General features: G+C 38.2%; 1 protein-coding gene and 1 long non-coding RNA gene across 2 annotated transcripts in view; one reads left to right on the top strand and one right to left on the bottom strand.

The window, feature by feature from the left end:
- LOC148130690 (uncharacterized) overlaps window positions 1-8,128 on the top strand; it is a 123,497-nt gene extending 115,369 nt beyond the window's left edge. The window contains exon 4 of the long non-coding RNA XR_015749222.1: window positions 7,434-8,128. This is a non-coding gene — a long non-coding RNA (uncharacterized LOC148130690). The remainder of the gene's footprint in view (window positions 1-7,433) is intronic.
- MAML3 (mastermind like transcriptional coactivator 3) overlaps window positions 1-26,129 on the bottom strand; it is a 308,222-nt gene that overhangs the window by 85,142 nt on the left and 196,951 nt on the right. The window lies entirely within an intron of this gene.

Raw genomic sequence — 26,129 nt, 5'->3', positions numbered from 1 at the left:
CAGCCTCTGGTAGACCTGTTCGCATCTCCGCTCAACGCTCAGATACCGAGATTCTTCTCTCGCTATCCCACCAACGGAGCAGAGAACCACGATGCCCTGCGTTGCCCCTGGCCCACCGGACTTCTATACGCCTTTCCCCCCCTCCCGTTGATACCCAGGGTGATTCAGAAGCTGATATTCGAAAGGGCGGAGGTCCTCATGGTGGCCCCATATTGGCCCAGGAGACCATGGTTTGCAGATCTTCGCAACCTGTCAGTAGCTCCGCCGTGGAGAATTCCACTAGATCGAATCTCCCTATCCCAGGGTCCTCTTCTCCATCCAGACCCACAGTGGCTTCAGTTAGCCGTTTGGAGGTTGAGTGGGAAAGGCTGAGAGAGGAAGGCCTGTCGGCCCAGGTCATCAATACCATCTTGGCAGCGAGGCGGCCTTCAACCACCCGTATTTATAACGCTACCTGGAACAGTTTTTCTAAGTGGTGCCATAAATCCTTCACCAATTCGCTTTCTCTGTCAATTGCACAAATCCTGGCTTTCCTACAAGATGGCCTAGATGGGGGCCTCTCCCCCAATACTCTGAGAAGGCAGGTCGCAGCTCTATCAACGGTGGTTGCTGGCGGTTCTTCTGGTCCACTTTCCCACCACCCTCGTATCAGGGCTTTTCTTAGAGGGGCTTCCAATCTACGCCCCCCTGTGGTTCACAGATACCCGACTTGGGACCTCAATAGGGTTCTTACGGCATTGACGAAACCTCCCTTTGAGCCTCTCAGGGAGACGCCACTTCAGTTTCTCACCTTCAAAGTGGTGTTCCTCGTGGCAATAACTTCAGCGAGAAGGATATCTGAAATAGCAGCTCTATCCGTGAGAAAGGACCTGTGTATTTTCCACCCTGATCGGGTGGTTCTGAGACCGGACCCTGCCTTTATGCCAAAAATTAACTCGGCTTTTCACAGGGCTCAGGAATTGGTCCTTCCTAATTTCTGCCCAAAGCCTGCTCGAGAAAGGGAAAGGCAGTGGCACACTCTCGATGTTCGAAGGGCTCTTCACATATACATCTATCGGACGCAGTCTATCAGGAAGTCCGAGTCTCTGTTCCTGTCCTTTCAGCCAAAGACGCTGGGTTGCAAGGTATCCCCATCTACTGTTGGCCGCTGGATTAGGGCTACCATATCCAAGGCCTATCTAGCTCAAGCTCTGACAGTCCCTAGTGGGATAACCGCTCACTCTACCAGGAGTGCAGCTACCTCGATAGCCTGGGCTACCCAGGCTTCAATTCACGACATCTGTCGGGCGGCCACCTGGGCATCTCCGTCTCCCTTTATCCGTCATTATAAAATCGATGCTTACGCCTCGGCTGAGGCATCTTTTGGCAGGCGAGTCCTTCAGCAAGTGGCGAGAGAGCCAGAGGAGATTCCGAACCAGACGGAGTCCCTCCTGTAGGACAGCCATGCTTTGGTATGTCCCACTCTCTGGATGCTTGGAGCAGTTCTACGGAGAATGGGCGTTGGTTCTTACCTGATATGCCTCTTCTTGTGGAACTGCGTAGAGCATCCAGCCCCACCCTAATTAGTCCGTCTGGTGGGGAATCCTGTTTCGGCCAATGATGTTTATTGTTGTAGTTGAGTTTGTATATTAGTTGAGTTTAGAGGATCGTTGCTGTCCTCTCGTCTTCGTAAAACTGGGGGAACGCATGGAGGAGTCACGTGGAGGAGGAGGAGCGTTCCTTCAATTATAGCTCAGCCTGTAAGAGTGAAGACTAGAGCACCTCCCACTCTCTGGATGCTCTACGTAGTTCCACGAGAAGAGGCGTATCAGGTAAGAACCAACGCCCAGTTTATTACCTAGGAGTTTCTGCTAACTTATATATACTGAGTAAATTGGCATTTGCCTTAAGGCAGGGGTCTTCAAACTTGACAGCTTTAAGACTTGTGGACTTCAAACTCCCAGAATTCCTCCTCCAGTCATGTTGGCTCAGGAATTCTGGGAGTTGAAGTTCACAAGTCTTAAACTTGGCAAGTTTGAAGACCCTTGCCTTAAGGGATAGCAATTTAAAGGGCAGAGAATGTTTCTGAAACAAGACAGAGTAGATCAAGGACACAGCATACCAATGGAACCACTACATTTATTTTATGGCGTTATTATGAAGATAAAATGGCAAAAATTATTACTTTGGGCTATTTCATGGAAATATTTTTGAAAAAGCAAGTTTTAAGCTCAGGCAATTAACAGGAACTTTTAGTAATGTCCAGAACTGGACAGGAACCATTTCTGTTTATACTGAACAGTTCCTGAATGCTACTGTACTCCTAGTAAATTCATTTCCTCATTCTGACACCTTCAATGTATCAAAACAATAAAGGCAGGATTTTAAAAAATATTAAAAATTGTTTCTTCTCTCCACACAATACATTAAAAAGCTGGAGCATCTTCTAGCCATAGCAAATAAATAAAATCCAGGTTTCCACCATTTTCTTTTAGTCCTAAGTGATTCACCAGAGAAGCCAATTAATAGGAACATCAATCTAGATGACATTATTCTGGATGTCTTATGAGATGAAGTTGAGAGAAAGAAAAAGATACCAAACAAATACGGAAAAGAAAGTTGGAAAGCAATGGAAAGTATGAACAGGAAAGATTGAGGCATCCATAAAAGGAAAAGAGTTCAGATTTGGAAATAAGTGACTTTAGATAGTCCTTCAGAAAATTCATCATAAAATTAGAGTTTAGTCCAATTTGCAATAAAGGTAATAGTAGGCAAACAGAAGGAATTTTCAAGCAGCTACTACTTCCACACAGCTCACTACACTTTTAGCTGGTGAATGAAGAACCACTCATCATGGAGAAAATCTATCTATATTAGAGGTCTCCAAACTTGGCAACCTTAAGACGTGTGGAATTCCCAGAATTCTGGGAGTTGAAGTCCACAGTCTTAAAGTTGCCAAGTTTGGGGACCCCTGATCTATATGGTTACCAAGTGTCTACAATGACTTTATGGCATGTAATAAGTTTGAATAGTGGTAATTTTCTCCTATCTCTAAATAGGAAACCAGTAAAATATTGATCCAGAGCAATTTTATAATATCACTGTTGCATACACAAAACATTACAAATGTAAGTTAAGTATTTGGCACCCAACACGTGAAATAGCACATTGTTTCCATTATGAAATTGTGGATCAGTGGATAGTAGATCTGTGCCTCAAGTGTGTTGCCTTAAATTACAAAACCTGAAATTTAAACATCCGAATGTCTTGGATATAAATCATCCTAGCAAAAATGAGACTCATAAACAGAAGTTGCTATGAAAGTATAGGGCTATAAATTTTTAACTTGTAAAGTTAAACTCAGAATATATTTCATAGTCTGAAATGGTACGAAATTGCAATAAACATTGGAAGTATATAGGAGGAAATATTTTCTGGACCCTGTTAGGTTTCAATTAATTTATACTTTGATCCCAGTTGTCTGGAGCAATAGTGGATATCTAATAATCAATGGGAAAAGTACTGCTAATGATCTCATACTTTCTGATTTAGTGCTTCTGTGTTATATACCCAAAGTAGGGGACTTGCAAATCTCCCTTGTGGGGAGGTGAATATTCTTTCACAGCATCTGGATTTTATCCATTTTTTCATGGACAAGATACGCCTGAATTCTGGGTGTTCTACAAAATGTGCAAACATTAAGTGATAATTCATTCATGCTTCCTATTCCTCCTTCTGTCTATTACCCATAGATATTTATTAAAAGCATCAAAGTGATCACAGTTTTAAATTTTCAGTACATAATATTAGACAGATGTCCAATTAAAACAACAGTCTTTTGGCTTATTAAAGACTCACTAGTTTAAATATTTTTGTAAAGCAGGTTCACATTAGTACTGCGGTCCCCAACATTTCCAGGCTTGGCAGTCTGGTCAGGGAGGATAGGCATGTGAGTGGCAGATGCATGTGCATACACACAGTTCCATTGGTGCAAGTGGTGGGCGCATCACTCATGCGAATGGGGCTTCACGTACGAGAGGAGGGTGCTTCAGTGGACGGCACTTGAGCTCATGTGCAAGAATGGAGCTTCACATGTAAACATCCTCCGGTTACACAAGTGGAGCTTTGTGTGCAAGCACAAGGGTCCACAACTCACGCTTGCCCATTGCTCACATGGCCCAGTGTTGAACAGGCCACAACCCAGTAGTGGGCCATGACCCAGAGACTGGAGACCCCAGCACTAGCAGATCAAATTATCCCATCTGTCTCCTTAGCAGATATCCCAGCATATGTTCACAAGGCTAAACAAGGTGTGTGTGTATGTGTGTGTGTTTGCATATATTAATTATTATTAATACTAATGGGACTTACTGTATTTGATAAGCATCTCTGAATGACAGTTCTACTGATGTAAAAGAACAAGATGGCCAACATCCTGTCATTATTGGCTTATTCAGTTAAAATTATGTGAAAAAAGTGTACCCATTTAGACACAGAGAAGACAACTCCTCTTTTATTACTTTCATTACCATCAGAGTAGCCACCCAGACAAATCCCTACATGATTATAAATGCATTATTAATTTGACAATTCACCATTTAAAAGAGTAAATGTGATGTAGGGGCTACAGATTCTGTATGGGAACATTTCTTTGTTTTTTATAACACTATATGTTGCGTGCTCCTCTCATGATATTTAGCAGTCTTTTCTGATCTGTTGCCTTCCAATTATTTTAGTCAATAATTCCCATCACACCCAATCAACACAGCAATTGAGAAAAACTAATCTTAAGCCTCATATGTTCATTTTCCAGTCAAGCCCCTCTATAATGAATAGAATGAAATTCTGCCTTTATAAAACTGACGTGTTGGCAAATACCACTGAAACACCAACTCTTTCCATCACTTGTCTATGCATTGATCAAGAAAGATATTTAGGCTGTTTGGTTGGTCTTATCTATCAGCTATTGATCCTTGAGTTATAAACTTTGGCATGCTACTTTCAAATCTTGCTATCTACGTTGTAATATTTACTAAGAAGAGCCATTAGTGGTTTCTTTTTTTACCTCTCTATTGAATGATATTGAAATTTCATCTAGTCAAGCATTCTGTTTCTTGCCAATTTCTTTAGAAGTTTAAAATGAGGTCAGGAAAGCAATTGCAATTGGTATTTAGTGGTTACTACCTTTGAAAATATGATTACATACAACAGAAACAGATATCCGCAATTAAGTGGCATACTGGGATCTAAGATTTTAATTCTTTATATCAGAAGTGGGCACACATCAGGCTAATCGAATATTATGTGATTGAAATTAAAACTCATGCGATCCACAAACCAAAACAAGGTACCAATCCAGTGTAAAAAAAATAGTAAAAATTAGAGAATTCCATACCAACAAATTTATTTTGTGGAATAGACTAATCTATTAATTTTTATGCAAAAATCCATGCATTGTCACATGATACTTAATTTCAGCAGTATAATTTAGTCAGTGTCTTTTATTACATCAACTGACATTTTGCTGATTTACTGCAAATCAACCAGTGATGTACCAATGCATCCAGATCTGTCCTAGTATAAATAATTACGATTTTGCTTTTAAAAACCAAACTTGATCAATTTCACTGCAATTGGAAAGATTTGAAAGCTCAGCACAAGCCATCCTTTAGTGAAATATAGCTAGGAAGATGAATATTATATTTTTTAAAAATAGGACTTCTAGTCTTATTTTCTGTACACCCATTAATCATGACATTTAAAACAGCCATTTTGGAAGGTAAAATTTAGAAGTGACTTCTGGATTACAGGCATTTTTTTTTCTTTGTTATTTGCAGAAAAGCCTGGAAATATTAAATTCCCAAAGTCCGGGTCAATTTTTAAAAATTCTTAAATAGCTATTCTGTCATTATGTTTTAAATGCTGTTCCCTCTATATATATACATACATACATACATACATACATACATACATACATACATACATACATACATACCATACATATATATGGTATTCAGCTTTGTTCGGGTATTTTCCCACGTCATTATAGTTGTGCTTTTAAAGTTGTAGCAATGGTTCAGCAGGCTTCTGGAAGCCTGATGATGGCAGATGAGATTCTGCCGAAACGTTGCTACAACTTTAAAAGCACAACTATAATGACGTGGGAAAATACCCGAACAAAGCTGAATACCGTGTATGTATGTATGTATGTGTGTGTGTGTGTGTGTGTGTGTGTGTGTGTGTGTGTGTGTGTGTGTGTGTCTTACAGACAAAATTAGTAAAGTACTACACAGACATCACATCAAGACTGCCTTCAAAACAGACAGAAAAATAGCAGCCATCCTTACCAACCCCAAAGATAAAATTGACCTGGAAAACCAAGGCATATACGAAGTCCCCTGTGCATCATGCCCAGCCACATACATTGGACAGACCAATAGAAGAATAAGTACCCGCCTGGATGAACACAAAAATGCAGTCAAAAAGCTGGAACACACTTCCTCACTAGTCCAACACATGGAAGCCACAGGTCATAGCATCAACTTCAATGGCACCAAAACCCTAGCCACTATAGAAAACCCTAGCCACAGAATCATCAGAGAAGCCATAGAGATTGAAAAAAGACCAGAAAGCATGAATAGAAGAGATGATTCCACCAGGCTGTCAATCATTTGGAAGCCTGCACTCACAAACAAAAAAATCTCCACACCACAAGCCAGGGAAATACCTGGGCACAAACAGATCCCCCTGATACCTCCAGCTCAAACACATCCCAACCAGGCACCCAGATGAAACCCAGCTTCCTAACTAATGATAGCCGTCCATTTACCCGAAGCCAAGCTGCACTAAAGGCCTCCAATAAAGTAACACAATGCTGCCAGCCAATCAAGATACAAAAAGAGCCAAAAAAAAGACAGAAGATATTACAGACACCAATCAAGCAGAACACAGCAAACTCCGAGACCAATAAACACAGACCAAGACTCCCAACCAATCAGGATGAAGAAAAAAACCATTCTGGCACAGCAATAGGCTGCCCCAAATTTAAATCTGAAACCACTGTAAAAGTCTGACTCACAGACGGACACAATACAGAAGCCTGATGATGGCAGATGAGATTCTGCTGAAACGTTGCTACAACTTTAAAAGAACAACATTCCAAAAGATGTCCTGTCCCAGACATTCGGGAGGGATGGCCTTTGTGATGCAAGGCATCTCAAGCCACCATTTTCTCAAGAAAAAATAAGTTAACTCAAGTGTTTATAGCAATATAAAGAAAACACCATGTCTTTGTTCTGATGTGGTGAGACTGTGGTAAAAATAGATTATTTTGACCACAAAAAAGATTTCCAATACACATCAGTTCCACTATATGGGGACCTCATCAATCATTGGAGGATGATACAGAAACATAGGAATTTTATCTGACTGTACATCATTCCATCTCCTCACAGAAGCTGCCAGGAGCAACTGCCCTAAAGAAAGAGGACTGCATCAGTTCTGCAGATGATGGCATCTTCTCAATTCCTTTAAGAAGATAATTCCCAGTACAGCTAAAGAAAAGTAAAATATTAAGAAATGATGCCTGATATATTTTCTTTTCCTTTCTCATCTCTTTTTGTCATCTGTATCATGCCTTTATTTGGATTGCAAGCTAAGAGAAGGAAATATTCTGCTTTTATTATTTTAATATAAGTCACTCTTAAACCTAATGGAACAAAGGATGGGTTACAAACAAAAAAAGAACCAAAAAGTTCCATTTTATTTTCTCCAGGAGAAGTAATTTTGACTAATGGTCTTCCTTCCTTATAATTTATTAAATAATGAAGTTTTGTCTCGTCTTTTACTACACACTTAAAAAAATACAGTTCAAGTAGTTCTTAAAAGAAGCCACTAATAAGAAAATACAACACTTAAAACATGTAAATACAATTACCCATTTCTTATGCTGGTCTATCACCATAATAAAGGTTTGATTTGATTTGATTACCCATTGTGAAAAAAACACACACAAACCCCCCATATAAAACAATGTATGAAATAGCAGAGAAGTCTTTAAATACTATAAATTATCAGAACATTTAGATAACTCCCATTGTTCAAATATCCATGTTTTTTTCTAGGCATTTGAAGTGAAAGTATATTGCAGGCTGACAAATATGTGGGCATCATTCTGTTTTGTGCTCATTTCTTGGGTTAAAGGAAACATTCTGTAAGAGCAAGAAATATGGGTGCCTTAATAAAACAGTTTGGGATTTTACTGCCTCCTATGAGAGTAGGAAAAGCTTTCTCTGCTGGGAACAACTTTAGGTTTTCTGTATTTTATAATCCTTTATCAGTAGAGATGACTGCATCCATTCTATTTGCAATCTACACTGAATTCATTCAGTGACAAAATTATACAAAATAGGTACTGATGTTTACTGCAGAACAATTTCTGCTAATCTTGAACCGAGTTCAATATTTGATTAGTACCCCTCCCTCTTATTTTTGTTCAGGTATAGTGAACTGATAGAAGACATCAATTGAGCACCCAGGAACTCCATCTCTTACCAACACCACTCAAATAGTATTAGCTTCTCACAAACAATTGCATGTTCAACACATCTATCTAGAAATAGGAAAGCTAATATGAGTTAGGCTTTCACTCAGACCCACATATTATCAATGTCTTGGTTTAGCCAGCTTTGCTCTAGCAATTATTTGCACATAACAATCCAGACATAAATGTCTGTAGGGCAGCTTATATTGCTAGAGCAATGTTGGCAAGGGTGCTTGTGATATTCATAAGGTGAATGCTCTGGATTTATAAGACCGGAATGGGACTCCTGCAACAATTGATATGACTTTAGGTTCAATTCTTTTACAGAACCACGCCACAGAACTCTTGACTGTTGATGTGTTAAGTTTCCATTAAGATAAGGGATACTTTCTCTTCAGCCAGACATATCCCTCATCCTCATTCCTTTCAAAAAGCTGTCATATTCTTGAAAAGGTCAGAAAGACAAATTTGTCTGCTTTTTCTTTGTTTTTTCCACTCAAAGTGGGTGTTCTGCAATTGTACTGTAAAAAGGGTCCAATCTGCAATTATTAGTTAGCATGCAGAAAGATCCAGTCTCCAATGACTACTATCAAAGACTACTGAATAGCAAAATTGGGCAATGTTAGTAAATAATCAAGACAAGATAAGCAAACAGCCTGCCTTAGAGTAAGAATATTCCATCTCTATGTATTTCAGATCTAAGGGTCATGTTACAAAATGTATACTGTTCATTCTTGGCAGATCTTTTCCTTTAACAAACAACTTTTGCAAATGTGTCAAGATACTCTTTGAAGTTACAATGACAGAATATCCCTTACATTCTAATACATTCGATGTTCTAAGTATCTCTCTTCAAGTTATCAAAATATATTTTTAAAAAGCCAGAAAAGACATCCAGCGATGTTGGTTGGGTGGTTGCTTATTGCTTCGTTGGAGTTTACAGCTCCATAGAACAAATGATAGCTGCTTTTACTGAATATTAATGAGAAGTAACAGGCAGATACAGCATTAATTCTTTTGAAAGGATTTCCTATGCATATAACTTTTCCAGACTAGAATATACTTTTCCCTTCTGTTCCTTCTCTGTCTTTTATTTCTCTCTCTCCCTCCCTCGTTGCTCTCAACAAGATTGATTGCTCTATAACAGGGGTCTTCAAACTTGACAGACTTTAATATTTGTGGACTTCAACTCCCAGAATTCCTCCTCCAGTCATGTTAGCTCAGGAATTCTGGGAGTTGAAGTCCACAAGTCTTAAACTTGCTAAGTCTTAAACTTTGAAGACCCTTGCCCTATAACAAGCATTTTGGGGGGCAACAGTTGAAATCTATTACATGCAAACTAACATTTGCAAGCCACATCAATAAAGTAACTTGCTCTCCAAATCTCTCTTGCCCTCAATAGTTATATGTTCACCTCTTTTTTCCCCATCACCATATAATCTTGCAGAAAGAAAGAATGCAATATATGCTTGCTTTCTTAGTCATCTGAGTTGTATCTTTGGACCCCATGGAGCAGCAAAAGGAACAACTCCTGATGTTTTTCCCAAAGATTAACTTCATCAGTACTACCTGAGGAAATGGGTGGCTTGGCAAATTAGTCATCAAGGGAATCTTTTCATCATTGCCATATTGTTGTCAAGAGAAAGAAATGAAAGAACATGAGAGAAAACTGACAACAGAGGAGAAAAAGCAGCAGCAACTAGCTATTACAACAATGTAGTAATAACAATAGCAGTAGTTTATCATTAATTGGGAAACCAGCAACCTTGACCTCAATATTTTCCCTTAAAAAGTTTCAAGAAGCACTGTTTGAGAAAATGCCATAGCATAGGTGCCTTATTCCCTCATACTTTCTTGTTTAAAGACAGACTGTTAATTTTTACACAGAGGAAACATTTTGCCTTCAAAATGAGCAAAGCCAACTCTGTTGATGCCAAGTTCTGAATAGTTAACTTGTTATTTAAAAATTCACTTTTTGAAAGCTTGCTGATGTATATTAATGGGCTGACAGAGAAGGAAAATTGAGAGATATTAATTTATGCAGGTGTTCAACCAGCTGCTGCAACTGCATTTCAGTTTCTTAGAACTGAACTGCATAAAAACAGTACCTTTTTGACATGTTTTATTAAGTATGGATTGATCTGTTCAGTCTCTCATCATAAAACAGGTTTCAGGGAGTTGGTTAAAGCTATTTCTAGGTTTGATAAACTGGGGCATATTTTTATCTGTGAAACTTTTGTTTATATTGGTTTATAATTTTCTGGAATTTTAATTGCTGTACAATTTAAGAATCGTGAAATCATGGAATAAGCCTGCCTAAGTTTTGAGAATTATTAGTGAGAAACTATGAATAACTAGAAGGATTGATCTGTAACAGCCAGTTAATATAATGTACTGCAGTTGTTCTCAAACTTTTCTTCAGTATGCCCCCAGCTTTGAATACCTTTTGTGGCCATAGACCATGGCCACAGACCCCCAAGACTTAATTCAAGATTTAAATAACATTTCTTCAAGCCTTTCTGGATCCCCTGTGATGACATTGTGCCCAGGGGTCCATGGACCAAAGGTTGAGAACCACTGATGTATTGAATGTGCTAATTTTGAGCAGGAATTCTCTATATGACTTAAAGCATAACAAGCATTTGACTTATCTTCAGCAATTAGAGAATGTCCTTTTAAGTTAGAAAATTTACAATAAAGGATCTATTATTATTTTAAAACTCTGCTCTTTCTGCTTATATCTTTAAAATGGAAGGAAAACAGGGACTTTCTAGCTATAGCTGCAAGAAGAAAGAGAGAGACTTTCTTTACATTCATCAGGTACATATAAAATGATGCTGGATGCAGTTTGTTATAAATAGTTATGAATAACTGAATTCCCTTCATTGTAAAATTTGTATGCATATGTATAAATACATATATAGATTTATCAAAAAATAATGCATAATGCATTATAGATTCTATTTGTCCAAACCATATGCAAGATCAAAAATTTCAAGTGGTCTTTCCAAAGTCAACCTGCTGACATGACATATTGGATTATTTTTAGACCCCATCCTTCACCACTATTTTCAGATAACTTGGGTCTACTTACATGATGGGAACTATACTTCAACATATCTGGAAAGCACAAAATTGTGGAAGACTAATTTTTTTTATCTTTTTTTGCCACAATTCCATACATGAATGTGATGCCCTTATAAAACCTAAACATACCTTCAATAGAAAGGGTTATTTGCGGTTATATTGTTAAAGGGATATATTTTTCTTCTTTACCCTGTCATTAGTTGCTAATAGCATTTGGAAAGATAACTCTAATATCTGGTCTACATGTAGTCAGAAAATGTTTATAAAACTAATTTAAGACTAGAAACAGATGAATGCCTTACACTGGATTCATTTACCTACAATACTCTCCTCTATACTGTACCCTCTATGACTCAAGGATCCACTTTATAACTCCTTAACTGGTAAATTACCCAGGAAATAAATATTGGTTTATGTACAGTTGTTATTAGTTTTGTAGGATTCAATCTCCTTAAACATAGCTAAATTTTGTTACACTTCCTGTAAAATTCATGTAAAAGACTTTGGTTATCTAATGATGAACTTATCACCAAGTATATTATTTTATCTCATTTCATTTTTACTATATTTTACTATATTCATTTTTTTACTATATCACCAAGTGTATTATTTTATCTCATTTCATTTTTACTATATTTTTATTTTTTAATGTGCTTTTGTTTGCTATTCTGGTCAATGGTCATAATAAAACTATTCATTCATATTCATACCAACAAGACAAAAATATTCATGATATATTTATTACCCAATCCCACAAATGAAACAATTTTGTCTTGTTTATTAATCAACCCACAAATTATTTAGGATTATACAGTCAGAAAATGCTATTTAGGCTACTGAGTATAACCCTCTGCATAACATATTTTATAATATAATAATGATGACTGCAATGGTATATCTTTCCAGTCTAGCCAGAGACTGAAAATTACTCTGAAAAAACATCAAATGGAAATTAATTAGTACAGTAATATCAACCCAGATTATTTTACCAGGATTATATTCCAAGAAAACATCCCTACCATTATTCTACGATGTCTATGTAGCAATGAACAAGACTGTATGTTTGGTTCCTAATTAAAAACACAATAGCATTATATTTATCCTTATTTTTCATGATTAAAACACTTCTGTGAATGATGCAAAGATATTGTTAGCTTTTCTGAACGTCACAGAATACAAACACAAAGCAAGACAAATAGGCACATCAATCAATCATTAGATGCTCTATTCCCATATAACTAGAATGGAAATTCAGGGTCCTTTGTCCATTCCTTTCATAAACAATCTAGAAAATGTATACAGATGTGTACATCAATAAATGGCTTAGCTTGAACGAGTACAGGTCTGAAATACCTAGAGCCTTTGCCTATGATATAGTGGAGACAAATTTCTGGGTAGACTCAAAAACAAATCTTGATAAACGACTACAACTAAAAAAAGGAAAATGATAAGCTTTCAGCCACATACAACTGTAAGCTGCTATTTAGTGCTGTTGAACATTCACTTGTATACTTAACTAGAATATATTTCAGAATAGAAAAAAGCTCCAGTAGAAATAGTCTTCTATAAATATTTTGCTCATTTGCTTACTTTGAAAGAAGCTGCTGCCAATTCAGATCTTAGTTGTTTGATCTATTTTCTCCAAGCATGTGTGCTTAGTAAATTACATATTGTAAGCAACCTCAGGGGGCATAGTTCCATCCTAGTTAATTCATTTTCTTGCATTTTGATGGGAAGCACAACAGCATGGAATAATCCAAAAGTAGCCCTCAGTTGCTAAGTTTTTAAGCCATTAGTTGCTGCTGATTTTCAGCAGATATGCCACTTCTGTCCTGCTTAATGATTTAATTTTAAATATTAATGATGGATGGATGGCTTTGTGTATAGAGATGACAATATCAACCGCTGCTTCTCACTAAGGTCCTACTAAAAATGCAAGAGGAATTGTGCAAGAGCTACTTACTGGTTTAAAGCATGTTAATCAACTTTTAAACAGCTATTACCCAACATGAATCTAGAATACTGTAAACCATCCAAGAATACATAAAAAGGCAAGAGAGTGCAGCTGGAATCTGCACAAAAGCACAAAGCAATTATTTTATACCATACACGTTTTTAAAAAGTTTGTTTTATTTTTTAAAAAGCAGGACTGGCCAATATGATCCCTCAAACCCTTTCTTGTACTTTTCTAAGCTCCCTGAAACCAAATATTGCCAAAAATTGTGGCATGTTTTTGCTTCATCAAAGTCCTAAAATAGATTTCATGCAAAACATGCTTCCCCTCTGTGCTCCCTATTCCAAATTCTGGAAAAATTGACAGATATACGCATATATGTATGTATATATGTATGTATGTGTCTGTGTGTATACACACACACACACACACACACACACACACACACACAGACATGTATGTTCAGATACAGAATCCCTAACTTCCTCTAGCATTTGGCCCCCATTTCTTATTGACTCCCCATTATTTCTTTAAAACATTTTGGTATCTGTTCTTCAGCCAAACCCAGCCAATGGCAGAGTTATATCCATGGATGGAAAAAGCCCACTTTGAAGTAGGAAATGCTGTTTCAGAAGCAACACTTCTCTTCATTTTGCATGAAGAATCAGTCTCTACTACTCAGAGAAAGGATTTTTGGCTTGATCTGCCTCCCAGCTGCTATAAGCATAGTACCATACTAACAAAGAAGCCCAAATTCAGAATTGTCAGTAGGCTAGCAGTAAAGACTTGGAAGGCACTGGAAGCTTGCCAGTGAAGGAACAGTGAAAAATGACATAATGCTGGCAAATTGTTTCCTTTAATTTTTGTGAAGCTCAGGAACGGATGTGCTTTTCAGGATGAACCTGAGGGGGCAAGGCACTCATTTTGGCTAGCAAATAAGTACTAACTGATGGTCAGTTCTCTGTTCTCAGTTATTAGGCAGAAATGGTAAATGTTATTGGCTAGTGGTTTTTTGAGTTTTACTCTCAACCATAGATTGCAGGATAGTCCTTGATCACTGATAGCTGAAAATAGTCTGAATTTGATCTTAGTGATGTTTTAAACTGGGTTCAGAAATATTAGGAGGTGGCACAACAGGTCATCTGAAGTGTCCCCTGTGCTGCAAGAAAAGTGTGAAACAATTTCCAATTACAGAGCAATATTGCCCTGTAATGCATATAATGTAGACAAGGTTCCTTTTAGGCCCGTGATGGCAAACCTATGGCACGTGTGCCAGAAGTGGAAGTCTACTGCGCATGCGCACACGCTGCCTGCCCAATTGTCGGGTATCTGGTGCGCATGCGTGGGGGGCCACGGGAGACGTGCATGCATGCATAGACGTGCAGCACATGCGGGGACACACGCATGCAGACGCTCGGCATGTGAAGGGGTCACGTGCGCATGCACAGGAGGCATGAGGGGGCAATGCATGTATTGCTTTCTGGGTGCTGGCACGTGAGCGCATGCACAATTTTTGGCACAGGAGCCCTAAAAGGTTAGCCACCACTGTTTTAGGCCATTGACTCCAACTCAATACATGGATCCAAGTTAAAGCATCCCCAACAGATGATTATGTAGATCAGGGGTGTAAAATTCAAGGCCCGTGGGGTTGGTCTGGAAATAGCAAAGGACCAGCCCTCAGTGCTTCTGGCAGCCAAAACGGGGCGCAGGAGGGCCTTGTGCACCCCCATGCCCCATTTTGGCTGGTAGGGTGCTGCAGGAGGCCTTACAGGCAGAAAAAGGGGCATGGGGAACTAAGTGAGTGCCCCCATACCCCATTTTGGCCAGCAGGGTGCTGCAGGAACTGTCCAGATAGAAAATGGAGTGTGTGGACCACATGCGGCCCCTCCCGTGCCTCGTTTTGGCCGGCAGGGTGCTGCAGGAGGCATCTATCCCATCTCCCCGCCCCCACCTGACCAACCCGCAGAGAATTACAATGCGGATCTAGCCCTCGGATAAATCCAGTTTGACACCCCCGGTCTAGGCTCTGCTTGAATACAACCAAGGAGGGGGGACATTACTTCTCTGAATAATTCTTTTGATAACTGCTCTTATTAGGATTTTTTGTCTACCATTCAGTTAAATTCTGTCATATATTGTACCAGTGAAAAGTAGTTGCTTTATAAAAGATTATTTGTTTTCCTATATGCTCTTTTTGGAGATAAAATTAACTCCAAACAAATAAGCAAAACTATGACCTATTTAATTAGGTCCAGGTAGAAGATTATAAAGTATTATATATGCTAAAAATAGTTTAAAATTATTAACAATTATGCTGCAATGTGTTCCAAGGTAATTATTGATAACAATATTTAGAAGTGAATATAAAGATCTAGCCAATTTAAAAGTTAACATGACACTGTCACTTCCTTGACTCTTGACGAACGAATCTTTTCTTTTAAGTACCCTGAGAGCATATGCACTAAGACAAATTTCTTGTGTGTCCAATCACACTTGATTCTATTCTATTCTATTCTATTCTATTCTATTCTATTCTATTCTATTCTATTCTATTCTATTCTATTCTATTCTATTCTATTCTAGCCAATACAGAATTCTATTCTATTCTATTTTATTCTATTCTATTCTTAACAATAAAAAAGCCTCTTTATGGAAGGGAGTGTTAGATTTTCTGTGTTTGATATTCAATGGCTATTGGCAGGGGTGGGATACGACAGGACAGGGTTAACTACTGATTCAGGATTTACGATCTTCCCTGCACGCTGTGAGCCACGCGCCTGTAAATCGTCATCAGCATGCTGTGTGCAGAGACACAGCCTTTGAAACAGCCCTCTTTTCCTGCTTTTTTAACTGCAGCTGTGCCTCGTTCGGCAGCTGAAGTTGAAAAATCAGGAAATAAAGATCAGGTAAGAGCCCAGGAGGGTGGGTGGGCAAAAACATCAGCAGACATAGAACCGGTTCTATTGTCTGCTGCTCTTCAGAGCTACCGGTTCTACAGAGGTGGACAGAACCGGTAGAAACCCACCCCTGGATGGCATGACTGATTCTTAGATGTAAAATTGCCTTAAAGATATGATTAAAAAGTAAGCAATATATAAATAGAATATCAGTACAATGTAAATGAAAAAGTTCTCACATAGAGCTCAAAACACCAGTAAGTTTTTTGAGTTGCCAGATCGTCAAATATCCATCAGATGTCAACTGAGAACGACTTAGAAAGCTTATCAACACATACGGCATTGGAAACAAACAAACAAACACAACAATGTTATGGTACAAGCTGAATAATTTCCTAAATGCACTGGATACACAATAGTTCAATAAGGTGATGTGCTGGAGATATTACTATAAAGCCTGAATTCAATGCAATTATGCAAAATTATTATCCAGTGTCTCTTAGAGGAGGAAATAAATGATTGAAAGTCTTTCTTATTTCTTTATTAATGGTACTTTTATGCTGCTTCAATTGGATGAATCCATTAGCTTACAATTACAATAAAACATATAACATATGACAATATAAATAATACAACCTATAAAGTCATAAACAATCAACCCAATTAATTCATAACATCATAATAAATAATAATGCCATATACTTCCTAGGGCATCCATTTATTGGATCCTTAATTCTTCCTTGAATAAACCATTTTAGTAATTTTTAATTATTAATAGTAAGGATGCAGTTTTTAAGGATAGGAAAAAGGTAAGGGATGAGAAATAGATGACACTTGTCTTTACAGTCTATCTTGCAATATATACAAATTTATAAGATTTAAGATTTTTTCTTAAATCTTAAAGGAACACTATGTTGCTACACATAGTAAATAGCACACACTCATTGAAAAACATCATGCTGTACATTTCCAATATAACTTCATATACATCACTGCACTTTAAAAAACTCATTCTTTAACATTCTTTACACCCACATTTTCTTACTGAGAAGATAATGTCCAAAGGCAAAGCAAAGAGGGACAAATGGAAACACGTACATGATTATCTCACCATACAAACACCAACCAATGTGATACAACTACATACTTTTGTGTGATTACATGATCAATATACTCATTTTGAGATTGTTATAATTTGTTTTGTATGCCACTATTATGTTTCAACTTATGTCAAAAATATGTCTGTACCTGCATTTCATGCAGGGGTGGGATTCCACTGGTTCTGTCCACCTCTATAGAACCGGTAGTTCTGAAGAGCAGCAGGCATAGAACCGGTTCTATGTCTGTTGCTGTTTCGGCCCACCTGTCCGCCCGGGCTCTTACCTGACCTTTATTTCCTGCTTTTTCAACCACAGCTGCTTTGCACGACACTGCTGTGGTTGAAAAAGCAGCAAAAAAGGGCTTTGCCAACCGCTGTGCACTTGCATGCAGCACTGCTCAGCTGTCCGGGCAGCTCAGCAGGTCGTAAATTCGACTCGCGTGACGCAGAGCGACAGAACCGATAGTTATACCAGTAGGATCCCATCCCTGATTTCATGGGAAAAAATAGCCATAAAATATGCTCATTTTGTTTGAGTTGTTGTTAGACATTAAAAACAAAATAAAAACACAAAAACCAAATAAAAAACACAAATAATCTTTCTCATACTTAAAAAGAGGTAAATTGACTAAAGTTAAAAATGAGTAGCCAGTTTCCAAGCCGTCAAAAAACAGAAGTTTATTACTCAACAGAATGTAAAATAAAGACCAGCATTTATTGTGGATTAAAAAAAAACCCCGCAAAAGCATGATTGGGATCATTGCAAATCTTGATAGGCTAGGAAGGTCATACCCCACTTCATCCATTTCTGCTCTTTCCCAATATCTGTGTGAACATTGGGAAGGATAACATTGAAATGGTCACAAATAGGTGGTGCACAGAAAGGCCTCATTTTGCAGGATTCTGTCAATTTTGTCTCCCTTTTGGAGAACAATTATCCTCATGGTCACTGATTTGGATGACAGGCTAATTGGCTGTATTATTTTAATCCCAATAAAAACTGGAATGTTTAAAGCTAAATTAAATCCATTGCAAAGAGATTTCATTCACTAATAAGATAACTCCCTGTTCTTTAATCAGTTAAGAGTATTTTCTGAGAACAGAATCAGGGTGTGGTTCATGAACCTTACTCCTAAACTTTCTGGTTCTCAGAGGCAGACGTTGGTTTCTAATTAAAAAAAAAAAAAGATACAGCCTGTCAGCCTGATCTGTGACCGCTGCTGCAACTGAATGAGGTAAAAAGGGGAAAGCAAACAGGTAATGCAAATAGTGATAATACTGGTGATATTAAACACCAGGAACAACTGTTGGAAAAAGCAGCAATTGAACTATATGCTGGCTATGCATTTATGAATAGTAAGGAAATTGTGCCAATGTTTAATTTTTGGAGAGATGTCTAACAGGGGTGCATTAACAGGGGATGTATAAGTGTGTATAGGATGTGACTATGAATATTAAATGGGCAGGGAGAGTGAGAGACAGTGAGAGAGAGAGAGAGAAAGAGAGAGAAAACCTCTATAGTTGGAACCTTAGTACAAAAGCTAGTATGACTGCTCGGAGAAATGTCTCAAAGCCAGTGAAATTTTATCTGATTTTCCTCATGTAAATGAAGAAATATTCTCATTGAAGCATCATGGAAAGGGTAGATAATTTTTTTTAAAGGAAGCTTTTGTTTCTATAGGAAAAGAGCAAAAAGAGGCCTCCTCCTTCCACAGGCCAATTTCTCTTAGTTGCAGATCTTGACAAGCTAGCCCTGGGTGATTGAGTTCTTCCTTTCTCTCCTCTTCAGCCTTTTCACTGCTTCATTAGCATTAAAATCATACTCTTACAATACATCTGCCTTGCAGATCCTTTCTAACCAAAACAGCCTCTCTCAAGCTGTGACTGCATCTGCAGGTGACACCTGTGTTCCTTTTGAAGGCAACCTTGGGGAGAATAAATCCAACCCTTTTATGTAATGACAAAACCCCCTTTAAGGTGAAAGATTTAGTATTTATCCAATTACAGGAAATGTAATCCCTGTATTTTCTGTAGATCTAGTTAGTAACTAAACAGACACAATGGATACTATTGAAGTATTATTGTCTGTCGGGTTCTACCCAAAGCAATTCCTTTAGGAAAAAAACAAATACAAATCAGGAACTTTGATTAGAAAATGTTACCAGAAGTCCTGAATTCAAATTTCTTTCAAGGATGGTGACTCAGAGCTGGTCACAGAATGCCTTCATTACCTCACAGGATGTTCATGAGTCCATGTACGTTGCCTCAAGCAGCTTGGAGGAATGGCAGGATAAAAACCAAAATAGAGAAATGTCAAATGGGAAAATAGGCGATCTTCCTTATGAAGTTCTTCTGAAAATCAGTGTAACAGAAAATGTAAAAGTGTCATGGGATAATTATTAGATTTTTAATCTTTCAGCCCAGAACTTCAGGCATAAGGGAGCACACTGAAAATAATAAAGAGAATATGGCTATTGAGTGGGGAAAGGACTGAACCAGAGGTGGTATTCAGCAGGTTCTGACCAGTTCTGGAGAACCAGTAGTGGAAATTTTGGGTAGTTCGGAGAACCGGCAAATACCACCTCTGACTGGTCCCGCCCCCATTTATTCTCTGCCTCCTGAGTCCCAGCTGATCGGCTGGGTCTTCTTTTGTTGCCCTGCACAGGAGAACGAAGCTGGAGAGCAGATTAGTGGAGTGGAGAGGGAATGGTATTTTGCAATAACTTTCCCCCAGGAGCGGGGAGGGAATGAGGATTTTACAGTATCCTTCCTCTGGAGTGGGGTGGAAATGGGGATTTTGCAGTATCCTTCCACTGCCCTGCCCACCAAGCCACACCCACAGAACCGGTAGTAAAAAAAATTGAATCCCACCACTGGACTGAACCCCTGTACAGTGTGAGCTACTTTTGGCAGACTGTGGGGGATATACTGTATTTACCGGAGGATAAGCCACTACTTTTTTCCCCACGCTTTGAACCCTGAGGCTTGTACAACAATGCGGCTTATCTACAGTTTCTTCACTAACTGCCATCAGGGGGCAGAAAAACATGACAGATGCAAGAGGTCAATGCAAAGAAGAAGATGCTACCGGTAATTTTGGCGCACTCGACACAAGCAGCACGACACGCACAAATGCAAAATATTTTTCACACCCTCATCATGGAAAGTGCACGAAGAAAAGCATATGATGTAGCTTTTAAGTTGAAAGCAATCGATCTGTCTATCCAGGAAAGAAATAGAGCTGCTGCACGTAAGCTTGGCGTTAATGAATCAATGGTGAGACGTTGGAGACGTCTGGCCACATGCGAAGAGCATTCTTCTCTTTCTGTGTAAATATCTCATTTCACAACGTATATATCTGCGGCTTATAGTCTGGTGTGGCTAATATATGTTTAAAAAAAAAATTCTTTTAAAATTTAGTAGGTGCAGCTTATATTCCGATGTGCTCTATAGTCCGGTAAATACGGTAAGGCCAATTTCCAAACTGCTGGGTATAAAATGTTGCTTATGTTACATGCCTCTCTGCATGTGTTTGTGTATCATATTCAAACATCTCCACACACACAAAGGTGAAACACATGTACAAAAGAGAAAACACTGAAAATGTGGGATGAGCAAGAAATAAAAGAGAAGGGTTTTTTTTCCATTCCTCTATAAGAGACAGGAAGAAACTACTCTGCTAAACATCCTTTGAGGTGAGAAGACACTTAACCTTCACCAAAAAGTCTGTTGCTCCTCAGTTAGCTCTCCTCTAATGAGTCTCCTTACAGGTTCCTGCCACCTGTCCACCAATGAAAATGAATTTTTTAAAAAAACTACTCCAGTCATAGCCATAGGAAAAAAACAGAGCACAGAGCAATTTCAAAAGTGTAGGGGTACCACTGAGTCTTACTGAAGCAAAGTATAAGAAAATTGTCAAATGATATATGAATCTTTCATGTTTGTGTATGTGAAACTATATGTTCTAGTAATTTCACTGATAATTTCACTGATACGCTTATTTGTTTCATTTAGATCATATTCTTCTATCAAGCATTTCTAGGCTTGCAACAATCAGAATATACTGGCAAAGATGAAGGCCAATGAGATTTATATCACTGCAGCAACGGAAATTTTATAGTGTCTGCAGTGGAATTTGCTTCACCTAGGACTGCAGATATCATCATAATAGGCCCAGCTCAGCCAGAATTGAAATAAGAACATCTTAAAAGAAAAAAAAAAAGGGGGGGGGACTTTCAACAGTCTTAAAATGGGAAGCTTCTACTAAAACCAGAATACAAAAATATATTTTAAATGGAAATTTCTACAATAATCTGGAAAAATGTTCTACCAAATGTTGGCATATTTGGAACAGGAACAACTGGCTTACCATATCATGAAATATTTGATGAATAAATACTGAATCACAAGACATAAAAAAGAGACAAAAATGTAGTTACTCCATGTAAAGCTAGATAAGATACAATATAGCTTGATTCCCCCTCCCTCCCCCCAATTTTGTTCCACAGACTTTTGCCAATGGTAAGGTTTGGGATGGGAAACACAGAACATGCCACATATTGCCAAGCACTGTTGCAGCCAACATTGTTATTGGTGAGTAGATGCAAGAGTTGCTGATGTCCAGCAATTTTTGGCAGAAGGTAGTTCTGGAAGCAATATAGCTTACTCACACAAGGTTGCACTGAGTCAAGGCTAGCAAAATTTTCATGTATCATATTCTAAACAGATATTCTGTTGACTTGAACAGCTTGAAGACTGCTTCTGCACTAAGAAGTCTAAGAGGAATCAATTCCATTTTCTCAGGCTTTTATAACTACAGATAATCCTCAACTTATGATCATAATTGAACTCAAAATTTCCATTGCTAAGCAAGACAGGTGTTGAATTTTGCCCCGTTTTATGACCTTTCTTGGCACAAATGTTAAGTGAATCATTGGAGTTGTTAAATTAGTAACATGGCTGTTAAGTAACTCAGACCTCCCCATTGACTTTGCTTTCAGAAGATCGCAAAAGGTGATCACATGACCCCAGGACACTGAAAATATATGCCAACTGCTAATCATCCAAATTTTGATCATGTGATTATCATGTGTCTTGACAGACTAGAACACTGAGCCGTATCTAACAAAATGAAATTCAATGTAGAGAAAAGTAAAGTCCTCCACTTAGACAAGAAAAACCAAAAGTACACATATAGACTGGGTGAAACCAGGCTTAATAGCAGTAGCTGTGAGAGGGATCTTGGAGTCTTAGTGGACAACCAGCTAAATATGAGCCAGCAGTGTGCAGCAGCAGCGAAAAAAGCTAATGCAATCCTAAATTGTATTAACAGAGGGATACAATCAAGATCAAGGGAGGTACTAATACCACTCTATAAAGCCTTAGTAAGACCACACCTAGAGTCCTGCATCCAGTTTTGGTCACCACATTATTAAAAAGATGTTGAGACTCTAGAAAGAGTACAAAGAAGAGCAACCAGGATGATTAGGGGACTGGAGGCTAAAACATATGAAGAAAGCTTACAGGAACTGGGCTTGGCTAGAAGAGAAGGACCAGGGGAGACATGATAGTGGTCTTCCAATATCTGAGGGGCTGCCACAGGGAGGAAGGGGTCAAGCTATTTTCTAAAGTGCCTGTAGGCCAGACAAGGAATAATGGATGGAAATGAACAAGGAGAGATTCAACCTGGAAATAAGGAGAAACTTTCTGACAGTGAGAACAATCAACCCATGGAACAGCTTGCCCTCAGAAGTTGTGGGAGGGCCATCACTTGAGACCTTCAAGAAGAGATTGGACTGCCATTTGTCAGAAATGGTGTAGGGTCTCCCGCTTGGGTGGGGGGGTTGGCCTAGATGATCTATAAGGTCCCTTCCAACACCGATTATCTCTTATCTGTTACCATGGGGATGCTGCAATGGTTGCAAGTGTGAAAAACAGTCATAAGTCACTTTTTCAGGGACATTGTAACTTCAAATGGTCACTAAATGAATGGCTGTAAGTTGAGCACTTCCTCTAACTCCTCCTTTTGGTATGACAAACTTCTCAGGTATTTTATCAAATAGCAATGGAAAAAGTCATTCAATAAACATGATCAAGAAGGTCTAATCTCTTACTTAGGAACTGTAACAACTTTTATATACTTCTTTAGAAGATTCAGAAGACTTGTACCAACCCAGTAAGACTGGTTAAAAGAATTAATTAGAATGGATATCAACAAGAAAGTATGTTGAACAAATATTAATGGGGCAGGGCATGGAATTTCCTTTTTTTGAAATATATTTAGAACCGGAAATATTCCTAACTGTAAATGAATGTTAAGCATATTCTAGTTTATGCAGGAAGATCTGGCACATGAGATAGTGCCTCTTCCTTCCCGCTCCCCAAACATACAGCCTACTTAGAGTATCAGAAAACCAGGGTGAGTATTTTTGTTTATATATTATTTTTATATCAATGTGCAGAAGAGAAAAATACTTTCTATGCAAATATTTCAGAAAGTGTTCATCTGAGAGCTTGATTTAACATCATTCCTGCTTTGCATTGAAGAATGTATACACATTTATTTCAGCAGAAAGTGAAAGAGAAATATGGAGAAAGATTTATTTGGGGTTAGGAAAGTTCCTAATACAGCTAGAGGGTATTAGGGATTAAGATAATTGCCAATAGAACTAACACAATTGTTTTGTTGTTTGTTTTGATTTGTAACAGGGAATATAAATTGTTCCAAGTCTAGACTGAGGTTGAATGCAAATCCCACCAAGTCAACAAGCAAATGAATGAATGCTGCAGGATGAAAGTGACCAATCAAAGTTCATGATTAAGTACAATGATAAACAGTTCAGATTTTCATTGCAACAATCCTAAATGTATAAATGCAGATTAAGAGAGATAAGAGAATTATGGCAACAGAAATGCTTAACTATTAGTCATTATGGTAAACCCTGTGCCTTAAAACAAAGCCTATTATTTCTGAACAACTTAGTTTGCCAATTGTTACAAATGAATTTTTTTCTATGATGACTTTTCTGGCATACTAATAAATATCAGAAATCTGGGAGCACCTGTTCCAAAAAACACATTTTATTAAAATACACAATTTTTGGTGAGGTGCAGGTGCTCCCAGATTCCTGATTTTTTTTACTGCTCTAAGGCAGGGGTCCCCAATCCCCATTCCATGAACCAGCACCAGGCTGTAGCATGCCAGAAACTGGGCTGCACAAACAAGCAAAGCCCCATCCGCAGTATGCAGGCAGCATGCAAAACCACACACCCCTCTGGTCTGTGGAAAAACCTCTCTCAGGGACGGAACTGGTCCCTGGTCCCTAAAAGGGTTAGGGACACTGCTGTAAGCTGTCCTGTTCCAATGTCTATAATGAAACCCCAGGACTACATATCTCACAAAATGCAACATATTAGAGTAATATGATATTGATGAAAATATTTCAAAAATATCCTTTTAGGTTAAGGTTTTGGGCTGCAAAGTTCAGGAGAAGCATTCAGGCTACAATAAAAATAAATGCACTTACTAGAGTACTATTTGGCATCCTGTAATACTCAATCAACATGTTAAAGTGATCACATCTAGATGGGAAGGCTCAAAACCTTAACCAAACTGCCTAAGACTGACTTCTATTGATAACCCAATAGACGATGACACTGCACATTATCTACAGATTCTATCTGTATATCAAAAATCCATCAGTCAGAAAGTTATATGAACTCAGCCTAAAAAGATTGCAGCAAGCAAACAATGAGATTTATCAGTTCACTGGGGCTAATAGTGAATAGCTTACTAGCTGACAATGAAATATATACATACTTAAATATAACAGAATATAATTTCCAGCTCACTACTGAATTTCCTACGATGTAGGACTGTTTTCAGTATATGACCTGGACACACAAGATTCTCAAGCGCTGTGGGATTTTATGCATGTCATCACAGTGTTTCTTGCTAGACAGCATTGCTCACTAATGCACTGATAAGGTGTTCTGTTTGCTTAATATTGAAGGACAGCACATCTCTAGCGAACATTACACTAGGGCTAAGGGTGCAGTTAGCTGTCAGAAGAAACAAGGCCAAATGTTAATTTCAATTAAATGAAAGCACTGTCCTTTAAAGAAACCACTTCTCAAAAATAATGCATTATGATTCAGACACTAGTTAGTACACCAAGCAACTACACTGTGAAAGGAAATCAGCAAAACTGTAAGGTACATTAAATTATGCCATAAAGTGTATATCCAATTCCAAAATCTGGATAATTCACCTATAATTATAAAGGAACCATCCTTACATTATTGTTAGAGACAACAAATGCGATAGGATGGCACATAGTTGAATATCCATTAATGCAAGATATCAAGTTTTCACAGTCTCTTCAAAAGGACATTTGACATATCAGATATTGCAGAGTCAAGATTAAGTGGCTGTCTCAAACACTAGGATTTCAAAGAGTTAGATGTTCTCTTTAGCTGCTTGTAGGTAACAAGTATGCACGAATAAAAGAAAATAAACATTGTATATAGCACACATACTTCTATAAGTACTTTTTTTTAACTTTGATACAT

This window comes from Notechis scutatus, chromosome 4 (genome assembly GCF_049901735.1).
Source record: "Notechis scutatus isolate UNSWTSFEM ecotype Mainland chromosome 4, rNotScu1.2, whole genome shotgun sequence".
NCBI classification, from domain to species: domain Eukaryota; kingdom Metazoa; phylum Chordata; class Lepidosauria; order Squamata; family Elapidae; genus Notechis; species Notechis scutatus.
Note: the sequence above shows the minus strand (reverse complement) of the source record. Positions and strands in the feature narration are given on the sequence as shown.